Source organism: Nicotiana tabacum, chromosome 8, assembly GCF_000715075.1.
Source record: "Nicotiana tabacum cultivar K326 chromosome 8, ASM71507v2, whole genome shotgun sequence".
Lineage (NCBI taxonomy): Eukaryota > Viridiplantae > Streptophyta > Magnoliopsida > Solanales > Solanaceae > Nicotiana > Nicotiana tabacum.
The window spans coordinates 152,384,121-152,394,189 of record NC_134087.1 but is presented as its reverse complement, the minus strand read 5'-3'; positions in this window follow the sequence as shown (position 1 = coordinate 152,394,189).

The window sequence follows — 10,069 nt, the reverse complement described above, 5'->3', positions numbered from 1 at the left end:
GTCACAATTAACAGAGGAAGTTCTAGCACAAGTATGAAGCATTCACTATAGAGATTAAGGACAAACCAAGTAAGCATATTTTAGGGAATATCCAAACACCAATACACTAGTTAATCGAACTTAAGAGGATCAGATCATACAAGTTGGGCTTAGGCAAACTCAGAACTAGCAGCATTAGGAAAAAGTTAAATGCTAAAAGACTTAGAACAAGGTAGAATTAACAAAATTTCTTACAAACGCAATCCAGAAAACATATTAAGCCAAGGATTTAAGAGGTGAGAACACATGCAAATCAAAGACATATAAGGATGAAATTACAAAGTCAAGTAGCTTACCAGTTAAACGGACAACAAATAAGAGCAAAAGATCCATAAGAACCCAGAAACCTCAATGCGTCAAAGTTCCCAAGAGCTTCAAAAGAACACCGGGCAATGCTCGCACCCAGAAAAGTACAGTAGATTCTCAGTGGCCTTGGCTTTCAGCCGGCCACCACAAATAAAGAACAAGATAATAAATGAATTCACAGAGCAAAGCCTGAAATTTTTTTAGTAAGGTTATATCGATTCAAGTCTTGTCTTAAAAGGGAATGGAGAAGGGTTTAAATAGCAGTAAAAATTGAACCAACACACAAGGAAACGAAGTAAATCAAACAACAAATAAGGAAAGAAATCATGTAAAATTATTTCAAAATCAATTTAAGAGAAAGATCGGGTAAACCCTAGTTTTTAGGGAAAGTGTAAATCAACAGAGATCTAAATTAAATCGGACGTACATAATATGGTATTGAACATATATATACGAAATAATGCTCAAAATCAAAGATTCGAACCAATTTAGTTTGATTTTAGAAGATATTGTTTGCTATGTTTAGGCAAGCACCTAGGTAACACCACAAACGGACAACCAGTACCAAAAGGTTTCAAATATGGCAAGAGAATAGTAATCGAATCCTATTATCAGTGGGATTTGGAGAGGGATTAAGGGAAGGTGGTCAGGGTTCGAGAAAGAGAAGAGAAGAGAGTATACAGAGGCGGCAGGGCGGAGACAATGGTCTCTAGTGTTTAGGGGGTGGTTAGGTTAATTAAAACGAGGAAATGAGGGTCGTTGGTCTTGAAAGATCAACAACTGGAATTTAAAATGAACAGGGTGGGTTAAATAAAATGGGTACCGACCGGGTATTAGACAGGGGTCGTTTGGCTATGGGTTGGGGCTCTAGGCTAAGGTGTTGGGCCAACTTGGTCTGAAAAATCACTCAAAATTGGGATTGCCCTTTTAAACACATACAATTTAGAAAATAATTAGTAAATGAGTAAAAAATATTTTTTTGCACTAAAATGATTATAAATAATAATTTAGCACTATAAAAATATAGAAGGCTATTTTGACACAAATAATATAGATAAAAAGCAATTATATATGAATATAGGCTATTATTGCAAAATTTGGTAAATAACTTAAAAATGCAAACATAGTTATATGAAATACAGTAAAAAATATTATGAAACATATATAAAGATGTAAAAATAGTAACTTTGGATGATTAAGTCATCACAAAGTAATTTGAAGGAGTAATTAATAATTATTCAAGTAATTTAAATGCAGGAAAATCAATTTAAAAGCTCTAAAAGTTATGGAAAAATATAAAATGCTTGTATATAATGATACAAAAAAATGATGTTTTGAAAGTATGTATATACTTTCAATATACTTTCAATTTATATTGAAAGTATACGAGGGCAAAATTGGGTAAACAGCTGCCCCTCTTTACCCGGGAATGATGAAAGAGTTGTCGGGTAAAGAAAAGAATGACCAATTTTGGCCGAATTAAGTGAGGGATGATGTGATTTGGAAAAAATGGGGGCCTAACCCTGGTTCCTGAGTTGCCTACATATTCATGGTATTACGGGAATCAGGCCGTGTGTAGTTCTGGATCTAACAGTGAACGAAATCGATAGAGTTGTTATAGGGATGATCGTATGTTTTGGAAAAGGTTCTTTTGAGGTAGGACAGTATCGGATGAATTTATGCAATGTCATAAATGTGAGTTTAAAACGCTACGGGTGTATCACAGAGCCAATAGCTGAACCGTCGTAGAGTAAAAGGCGGGTGATTGATAGTGGTCGGTTATGTTTGAGACAATTGATGGATGTGAATGGAAACGGGAGCGAAGATTGCTCCTTTTTGAAGAACAGTTACTTCTTGGATTACTAACAAAACTTAAAAACACTATGCATGCAGACATATATAGATTATTGCAAGAATTTAAGCATGATACAAATTCCCTTTGGACCACGAAGGTTGCCTTCTGACGGTGGGGATGGTGTCCTTCGACCATGACGTCCTGGGCCATGAATCAGGTGATAAGGGATTCGTAGGCCATGAAATGATTTCCTCGGGCCATGAGGATGGTTCCTCTGGATGATGATACCTTTGAATAATGATGTGCAATATTGAGAGATCATCAGGCCATGGAATGGTGTTTTCCGGCTATAAGGATGATGCCTTCGGACTATGACGCCTTTGGATAAAAATGGCAACGTTTCACCCCATGAGATGCAAGGATATGATGCTTGGTCATATGCAAAATAAAACAAGACAAAGCTTAGTCTTGTGTAAGATTAAGGCAGTGCTTAGCCCCAGGTGAATAGAAGATAGTGTTATGTCTTAAATAGCGTAATGGAGATAACATTTGGTCTTATTCAAAGACAATGCAATGCTTAGCCTTATGAAGAAGAGGAGACAATACTTAGTCTCAATGTAAGGAAAGGCAGTGCTTAGCCTTAGGGAGGCAATGCTTAGCCTCATGCAGAGGAGGAGACAATTAGTCTCGTGCAAATAAGGAGGCAGTGCTTCGTCTCATGCAGGAAGGGGAGACAATGCTTAGTATCAATGCAAGAAAGGGCAGTGCTTAGCCTTATGCAATTAGGGAGGAAATGCTTAGCCTCATACAAGGATAAGACAATGCTTAGTCTCATGCAGAGAAAGGCAGTGCTTAGCCTTATGCAATTGCGGAGCCAATTCTTAGCCTCATGCAAAGAGGAGACAATGCTTAGTCTCATGCAGAGAAAGGCATTGCTTAGCCTTATGCAATCGGGGAGGCAATGCTTAGCTTCATGCAAATAATAGGATACAAATGGGAAAGTAAAGTATTTCTTAGATGAAGATGTTTGTGCTAGATAATTTGTTGTCTTGAAGGCAGTGTCTTGACGTATCTGCGAGTATCGTTGTCTTAGTGTGCCTGTATTCAAAGAAAAATTGTGAGTCTGTGGGGGGAAGGTTGGTTCACGCTCTTGTCTTCTGCTTTGCTTGTGCTCCTATCTTGAGATCCTGTTTGAGTTATGTTTACCGTGAAAATGGTAATAACAATTAAATTTGTTGATGGGACTCTAAAAATACGTGATCTTTTTTTATGCTAGTTTGTTAAGCAGTTGATGCTATGTGTGAGACTTGGAAAAGAGATAAGAGTTAGGCATAGGGTAATAACCAAACCGCCAAGTAAGCTATTCGGGGCCTCGAGCCTATCAATTCGAGGCCTCGAAGCTGATTCCAGGGCTCGGGCTCGAGCTGTCGTGGGTGATCGGGGTATAGCTAACAGTTATGAAATAATTAAAGAGGGCTCTTTATGGCCAATGATAAGCAATGAGTGATGAACAAATATGAGGATAATAAATGAAAGCTATAATATCAAGAGAATATGTTAGAGAGTGAAATAGAGAGTTCTTGCATATTTTCGTGTGGAGCAACTAAAGTGACCAACCCTTACAAAGTGATAAGGATCCCCTTTATATAGGAGGGAAAACCCATCATAGTACAACAAGCATTAATTACAAAGATATGGAGATGTGACCACTAGATGACACCCGGACTCGGGTCTTAGAGTAGCTCCTAGGCTCTGTCAGTCCAAGCCGCGTGCCTTAGGAACTCCCCATTTCCACTGTGGCTGTGGTTGACATTATCACAAGACCAAGTGTCGCCGAACATCGAGGGAGGAATCTCGATCTTAGCCTTGTAGCCCTGGGACTTTGAGATGGTCTTCCAAGGTGATTTGATAATGAGAAATTGGACCCTATGATTTCGTATACAGATAGTCCCCACATTTCTTAGATAGGAGTGATAAGATATGGTTTTGACACCCAACTCTTCGGACTTCCCGCGATGATGTCACGCTGACGATATCATACTTACGATGTAGGTCTCCACAATAACCGATACATCCCATGGACTTGTCTTTTCAGCGTCATTCAATGTGCTGCTGATTCCCATTCTTCAAGGCGACTGTATCGCCGTCGATCTAGTTTCCACTGGCGCATTGATTGCGCTTGTCGAAACGTTTTCGAAAGGCATTTATGGCATTAAAGGCCATACTATCATCCCCTATAAATGGGGTCTTTCCATGCTAAATTTTTATTCAGGTGTTTCTCAACATCTTTTCATTCCCTTCTTCTCATTCTCAGTATCCTTCTCTTATTGCTACCCACCATGTATGGGGTTTCTGACCTTAAGATCTTACGGAGGCATTCTTACCAGCTGTGCCATGGCCCTTTACCTAGGCTTTGTTGTGTCGAGTGAGATTACACTGTCTCGTTGTTGTTGTTGTTGTTGTTGTTACGGCTATCACTGTTGTCGTCATTAGACCGAGGTGACGAGACGAAGGGGGTCGGCCTATTCCGACTTGGGGGAATATTTGGACTCTACACCGCTGCTTGGGAGAGTGTTCGGACTATACACCACTGCTCACTCTCCTACCCTATCATGGTGTTGCACTTCATCCCTCGGGTCTTTTCCCAAGGGATAAAATGGCACACCGGCCGTTAAGCTCGCACGGCACGATGTCCCGGAAGGCGGACCTGGAGCGGTCGTGCGAGTAGGGTTGAGTCCCGCCGAATCTTTAACCTTTGACTTCGGCGGGCTATGTCTCTTTTTTCTGCCTCTTCTGTATCACCTTCCTCTTCTTTGCCTTCCCGCTTTCCTCTTCTTCATCTTCTCCCTTGGAGATATTGCTCTGTGGGATTGAACTGGGAACCTAGAGGAGGTAGCAGTTGAAGGTATCACCGTCGAGGATGCATGCTCGAGGGAGTGGAGCTCAGAGATGCTGATACCGGAGATGAACCTTCGAGAGTAGATTAGGTCCCAAGCCTTCACTACATGTGTACCCTCTTGCTTCTTTGTTTCTGTGTAAGGACCCCTTGTGGGCTTTTGTAATCATATGTAAAGACCCCTCGTGGGCTTTTGTAATTGAATGTTTCATGAATACAAAGATATTTTCTCCGATTTGTCTTCGATGCTTGCTATATTCTTTTATGTTTGTTGAGACTCTGAATGCATGGCTCTGTTTGTTGTTGCCAATACCAAACTCGGGTATGAGTATTCTTTCTGGCCTTTGGTCGATTAATATGGCCTTACGCCGAACCCTTTGTGATCCTTTGGATCGAACCTGAATTGAGCCGATGAACTCGGGTTGTCGGGACCTTGACTTCGAGTAGAATGAAAGTAACATTTTGGGCCTTGGAATCATGGTTTATTACTTAAAACTCTGTGGTAACCTTTTAGAAGAAATTTGCTCGGAGGCATGTGGATAGGGACTGCCTTTGATCTCTCTAGGGCAGTCCCCAAGCGGAGGTTTATTCAAATTCGGACCACCTGGAAACTCGCTCTAGGCTTAGTGTAAATAGCCTTAGCTACTGTAGATAGATTTTGAAAGAGGGTTTGCCCAATCTCATATGGTACCCCGGGGCCAAGCCCATACGGGTGGAGTTTAAATGCTTATTTCCTTGGAGCCTGATTCCTTTTTGACAAAAACCCCCGAGGTAGAGTATCGTCTCCGGTCTCGTAATGATGTCATTGGCTTCCTATAGCCTAACCTTCCCTTTGATGGAGATCCTCGAGGTCGGGTACCACCTCGGTATTGGTGAAGGCGTCATCGGCTTCCTGGAGCCGCCTTGTCTTGATGGAGGTCCTCGAGGTTGGGTACCACCTCAGGACTGGCGATATTGTCAGCTCCCTGGAGCTCACTTTCCTTTGATGGAGATCCTCGAGGTCGGGTACCACCTCGGTGTTGGCAAAGGCATCATCGGCTTCCTGGAGCCTAGCCTTGTCTTGATGGAGGTCCTCGAGGTTGGGTACCACCTCGGGGCTGGCGACGATTTTGTTGGCCTTTCAGAGCCTAACATATTTTTGATGGGGGTCCTCGAGGTTGGGTACCACCTCAGGACTGGCGATGGTTCTTTTAGCCGATTTTGAGGCAAGCGAATCGTTTCCGTTTTTTCCACATATATACATGGATGTTTTTGCTTTTAGGGGATCCCACCACTTTAAGCAGTTGCCCTTCTTTTTCTGCACTAGCTTTTCGCCACTCTGGTGCTATCGCACTTGCACATATTCCCACTTTTGTTTTCTAATTTCGTCATAGCCATGGCTACTATGTCGGGGTCTGTCCGACAGGGAGGGAAAGCTCTGCCTCCGGCATTCAGGACGAACGAGAGTATGCCTTGAATGTTGCTTCTTCGATAGGAGAAGAACATCTTGGGTTAGAAAGAAAAGACTGCGGATGGGGGGAAAAGGTAGTACCACAGATACTTCCCCCGGGTGAAGGCATCACGGACCGTGCCGATGGATTCCTCAACGTGTACACATATCCTTTCACACTGGGCCTCCTTGACAGGGTTGTGCTCGACTTCTGCCTAGAATATTGAATTACCTTGGTGCAGATCCATCCGTCATTTTGGCGAACAATGCTGATGATGAGATTTTTTGTAGAGAAGGCGAGGCTTGACTTTACTCTTAGTCACCTTATCAGGTTGTACCACCCCTTCCACCATCGAGGTCTACTGACCTTGTGATCCTGATCGACCATACCCTTTGTTGTTGACGATGAGGAAGACGGAGATCGGGGGTGGATGAGTCGCTTTGTTCGGGTGCATACCGCTGACATTATCCCCATGGAGCTCATTCCATTCCCTGAGGAATGGAACTATGCTTATAGGTGGTGCATCTCGTGCTTTCTTAGTTATGTTTATGACTAAAGACCGGTTTCATAACCGTGCCTCCTTTTCTTTTCCCGCAACGATTTCATGGGAGCCGGGCAATATTCCTGGTTTGCCAAATTGGTTTCGAAAGTTGGAAACCTACTCGACCTGTGATGAGCACAAATGGCGAGCTGCATCTCGGGGCAGATGGGAAGTGAAACATCACAGTGAGTGTTGTGTTATACCTTTCCCTCCCTTCCTTCATTTTAGGGGGGGGCATTTTCCCTTCATGCGTATTAAGCTTGTTGTTGTAGGCATTGAAGAGTCGTTCGAGGCGAGGCCGCGCTCCTCCGGAGAGGGAGAAGGGTTTCCAACTCCCGGGTTGAAGAACGACGACAATAAGGGAGAGATGCTTTTACAGGGGGATGCTGCTAAAAATAAGGCAGAATGGGACAGGGGCTTCAGAGCGGAAGCATCATTTGAGCCTGCCGTGTCTGCGGTTCCTGGTTCTGGAGAGAGGGTTTCCCTATTGCGATCGCCTTCTTTTTCCGTCGATAATACTTCGGGAGATACTAGAAACCCGGGGTCGCGTACACCAAGCGACCGTGCTTTGACCAGAGTCGACTCTTTCAGGGCTGAAGGAACTAGATTGGTAGGCGTGCTCTCGGCCTTTGAGGAAGCCCAGCGGCTTCACTTCGTGGTGAGTTTTGGCATAGGTCTTTCGAGCTTCGTGCCTTTTCTTCCTTATTGGGCTTTCTTTTGTAGGCGTTTGATAAGCTTAATTCCGGGCTGCTTCATTGTGAAGCCAGGCTACGGAAAGCTCTGGATGAGGAGAGATCCCTGAGGCTCCTTTATGATGAAAAAGAAGTTGAGTTGGTACATTTGCAGTAAGAGGCGAGCCGGAGTTTGAATTACGAAAACAACCTGAAGGAGCAGGTAGTTTGTTGTCCCGGGTGAGTGTGCGTTCTGCCTCCTGGATCCTGGATCCTGGGGCTAATACTTAGTTTATTTCATTGAATAAAAAGATAGAGGCCCTGGAACGCCTTCGAGATGAGTCGAACTAAGGCTGACCGGGAGATAGCGATCTATTCAAAGGATGTTGCTAATGCTCAAGCTGAGCTGAGAAGGATCCGCGACCGTGAAAGGAGGGTTGAAGAATATGCTTGCTACAAATCTTGAAGAAATACCCTCAAAGAGATATGCGCTAGGGGCTTCACCCTCTAGGAGGAATTGGCGCTAGCAAGGGCGGAAGAGCGTGATGCTCGGTTGCTTTTGCCCGACACCGAAGAAAGCGAAGATGAGGCCGGCAAGCCGTAGCCCCAGGGGGGCATAGATTTTTCCATCTATATGTAGCATTTCTGAAGCATGTCTGTAGACGGAGATTGCGCTTTTTCGCACATGTGTATGGAAAAAAACCTTGTGGCTTTATTTCCTTCGTATCTCTTACTGTCTTGAATTTGGCCATCAGACTGGTCTTCGAGTTGGTAGGAATCGTTAGAGTCGATGATACGACCCTGCAGCTCATTAGGCTGGCCCGGAGGGCTCTTACGCGCTCGTCGATGCGACCTTTAGTATAAGCTGGCACTTGAGCTCTTATGTTTTTGTTCAACTATTTTGGGTTTAGTCTTCGAGTCGGGTTTTGACTCAAGCTCATTTGATCCTTGGGCTTTTACGTTCGTGTAGGCTGGCGATAATGGCTCTTATGCCTCAGACCAAAGTGGCCTTTTAATGTAAGCTGGCAACAGTGGCTCTCACGCTTTGGGTCGAAACAACCTTTTAATGTAAGCTGGCGACAATAGCTCTCACGTTTTGGGTCGAAGTTACCTTTTAATGTAAGCTGGCGACAATGGCTCTCATGCTTTGGGTCGAAGCGACCTTTTAATGTAAGCTGGCGACAATGGCTCTTACGCTTTGGGTCGAAACGACCTTTTAATGTAAGTGCGCTTTGCTCTTAGGCATATATAGTTAACTATTTTGGGTCCAGTCTCCGAATCGGGTTACGACTCGAGCTTATTTTGACCCTCAAGTTTTCAGATTTCAGGCTGGTGACAGTGGCTCTTATGATTTCGGTTGATGCGACCTATTATGTGTGTGGCCCTGAGGCTCATTAGGCTGGCGATAATGGCTTTTACATGTTTAGTCATTGCGACCTTTTATGTAGGCTTTATTTTCCTCTCGTTAAGGACTTTTGAAGTAATTTTTGCCTGACTCGTCGTCGGTCTGGAAAGAACCTCGATTTCGAGTAACTTGCGGTGATGTTCGAGCACCTCGGGAGGATTGGCTCGGAGGCTGAGTAGCTCGAAGCCTGTGATTTGGAGCCGACATGGTCAAAGCTTATTTGCCTATGTCTAGGGTAGCCTATTTAACTGGTTCTTTCCGAAGTAGATTTGGAGTAATTGAAGGCCTGTGTGGGCTGACAACAATGGCTCTTACGCCTTGTAGCAACGGTCGGGCATCCCCGAGTCGTGTTAGTTCAGCTGGTGCAGCCGTATGACCTGAGTCATTCATGTTTGGCCGGAGCCTTTGAGTCCCGAGTAAAAATGTTTCGGCATCTCTATCGAGGGTATGCCTTTTTAGGGGTCTTACAAGTTCGATATATAGTTGAAACTTTGGGATGGGGTCTATGCCTTTAATGAGGTCTTACAAGTTTTACATGTCGTTGAGGTTTTACAGTTTTTACATGTCGTTGAGGTCTTATAGGTTTTACATGTTGTTGAGGTCTCACAGTTACATGTCGTTGAGGTCTTACAGTTCTTACATGCCTTTGAGGTCTTACAGCTTTGGATACCTGGTACAAGTATTGTTCATGCCTTGCTTGAGGTCTTTCAAATATGATAGCTGCCTTAAGTAGGTCTTACGAGACCGAGTCTTCCTGCTCAGGGCCTTATGGCCTCGGGTTCTGATAAGTCGATGGAGGTGGCACTTGACGGCAGCCCCCGAGCCATTGAGAGTTTCTTGACTCGGGAGCCATTTTTTGAAAACTTTGCATTGCCTCGTCGAGGTCTTACAATTTTGGACATCCCAACCCTGAGGTCGTGCATTTTTCTTTTGAGATTTTGATGCCAGTCCCCGAGTATTTGGGGTACTTTTGGCGTTGTATATGT